Below are 3,100 nucleotides of genomic sequence, written 5' to 3' on the forward strand. Positions count from 1 at the left end.
ACATAAAAGTGCATTAAATTTATTTATCAAACTACATCATTCCGCCTTTGCATCCTCGACCCACCGATCCCGAATCTACTCAGCGTGTCTCACCACCTTGGGGCACAACACGTGATTCACTAAATATTAATAAAAATAAACAAAGCTTGAGCAATGTAATAGAAAATAAAAATAATACTGCCGTTATAAACGACATAAGTCGTGTATTAAACAATATAGAATATATTGAAAATGATAATTTCTCAGTACAAAGACCAATAGAAATAGTAGTGGATACAAATTGCCAGATAATAACATGTGATGCAAAAAAGGATGTTGAAAATTCATATCAAGGTTTGTTATACTAAAAAAATCGTTGGCATTGTAAAAATCATTAGTTAATAAGTTATTTAAAATTATACTTAATTGGGTTTTACCAGATACTAATAAGATTGAATGTAACATTGCAAGTAACGTAGCAGAAAACGAAAATACAGCAACTGTTAGAAGTAATAATTGTCATGTGTTAGAATATGAAAGATATGTTCATTCTCCAATACAAGAACCGATAATATTAACGACAGAGACAAATTGCCAAATAGCAACATGTAATATGCAAGAACATCTTCCGGATTCAAATCAAGGTTTGATATATTGAATATTATTTAAAAATCAATGATCAATAAATTATCTAAAATTATACTTGATCATATTTTACCAGATACTAATGGGAATATATGTAATATCGTGAATAATATAGCGGAAAACAAAGATGTATCTACCGTTAGAAATGTTAATGGTTATATGTTAGATCATGCAGGATAGGTTCAAAATATCTCAACACAAGAATCTACAATATTAATAACAGATACAAATTGCCAGTCAGCAACATGTAACAGGAATATTAAAAGTTCAAGTCAAGGTTTTATAAGAAATATATAATTTTTTATCTGTGATGATAAATTACCCAACTGACGCCGAAAAGCGCCATATTGACGGCATATACACGACATACTGAGAATTTGCCATTAATGCATTTTATATACCGTCAATATAACCTTACTCGGCGTCAGTTATCTATCTGGGAATGTAATCTGTTTCAACGCTTACTATAATTTAGTTATTTTTATATTAATTTATATTAACTTTTGTATTATATTAACTTTTGTATTTGCTTATTGCTCATTGATTAGGTATTATAGAAGAAATACAGTCGGAACATTCAAGCCTCTGGCACTGGAGTGGCAATACATTACAAGTATATGAAGCAGATACTAACAATATATTACAATGTCAAGCTGTAGAAGTTTCAAATGCGGAAAAGTCTGTTGAATCTTTTGAACATGTTTCCGCAGAAGGTGATAGTTTAAATACTTATTATAATACTTTGAAAATATGAAATTTATATACCACATATTTTGCATCTATAATTTATGTTTTATATATAAGTGATAAATGCTTACATTTTCTAGAATGTCTGAACAATGATAGTAATATACAAAACAGATCCGAAAATATTTTTGGGGATGGGGATGCTTCGTATACACCATCAAATAATTCATCTGATGAAAATTTAAATCAAGAACAAATAGGTCACGCAACATATCTTCCTTTTCAAAAAGCTGATAGTTCCGCAAATAAGTCTAGAGGATTAAATATATCAACTACATTAATCGAATCAGGTAAGGGTGCACGAGATGATGCAGAAATGTTTGTCCTATCGACGGAAGAAGGAAAGAAGAAACATGTTTATATGTACTGCAATACGTTTCAAAGCAAAATATCTCGTCATCTTGAACGTGTACATAGCAATGAGCTAGAAGTTCAAAAATTCAAACATCTGCCAAGAGGATGTGCAGAACGACGAAAAATTTTAGAAACAATCCGACGACGTGGCGATTTTTATTATAATATAGACAATATGCGGAACGATGGTGAATTACTTGTAGAAAGATGTTCTAAGAAAAAATATAACAGATTACCGTGCGTAACGATTATATTGCTTGTCCGAAATGTAAAGCATTTGTATTGAAAATTACAAGTAGACACCATTCTCGAAGGTGCATTGGCGTAAAAAATAAAGATACGAGAGCAATATCTGTTTTAGGAAGAACAATAATAGGTCGAATACATCCAGTTGAGAATAATATATTAAAGTTACGTGCCTTTCCTATTCTAAAGGAAGATAATATCATACGTCTCATACGTTATGATGAGTTAATAATTACATTTGGGAATCAGCAGTGTGAAAAATATAAAATATCAGAGCATAATGATGCAATGATACGACAAAAAATAAGAAGAGTCGGCCGCCTGCTTCAAACATTGAAAACTACACAATGCGAAATTACAGATTTTGCTTCAATTTATTGTCCACGATATAGTACTGCCTGCATTGAAGCGATTAATACATTGGCAGGTTTATCTTCATGTGGAAAGTTTTATAAGATTCCGTCATTAGCATCAGCACTTGGTGGTTTAGTGAAAGAACTTGGAAAAATATTAGTAAATCAATATATTAGAAAAAAAAATTATGATAAAAAATTACTTGTTAAAGATTTTTTAAAAGTGTTTTCGGAAGACTTTGCAACACATGTCAGTAAAATAATATCTGAAACATGGAATCAAAATAAAAGACGTAAGAAAATTATTTTACTTTCTAAATCTAATATCATTAAACTTCATAACTTTTTGCAAGAAAATCGTCGAGCTGCTTATGATTCTTTGAAAGATACATATTCTTACGAGGCATGGCTTACACTTATGAAAGTAACAATGATATCAGTGCAAGTATTCAACCGTCGTAGAGCCGGAGAAATACAAAGGACCTTTATTGAAGATTACAAAGCATATCAAGGTATTGATTATCAAAGCAATGAAATGTATAAAGCTCTTTCAGCAAATGGGAAACAAATAGCCAGAAGATACGTACGTTTTACATTGAGAGGCAAACTTGGACGAACAGTACCGGTTCTATTAACAGCAGAATTAAGAGACTGCATCGATATGATTTTAAAACACAGAAAAACTGCGAGAGTTTCCTCAAAGAACCCGTATCTATTTGGACTTCCTTCTCTTGTAAAAAATAAAAATAGATATCTATTGGCATGTGATTTGTTAC

The sequence above is a fragment of the Odontomachus brunneus genome, unplaced genomic scaffold (genome assembly GCF_010583005.1).
Source record: "Odontomachus brunneus isolate Ranch 3 - 2012 unplaced genomic scaffold, Obru_v1 Obru_scaffold_490, whole genome shotgun sequence".
Taxonomy (NCBI): Eukaryota; Metazoa; Arthropoda; class Insecta; order Hymenoptera; family Formicidae; genus Odontomachus; species Odontomachus brunneus.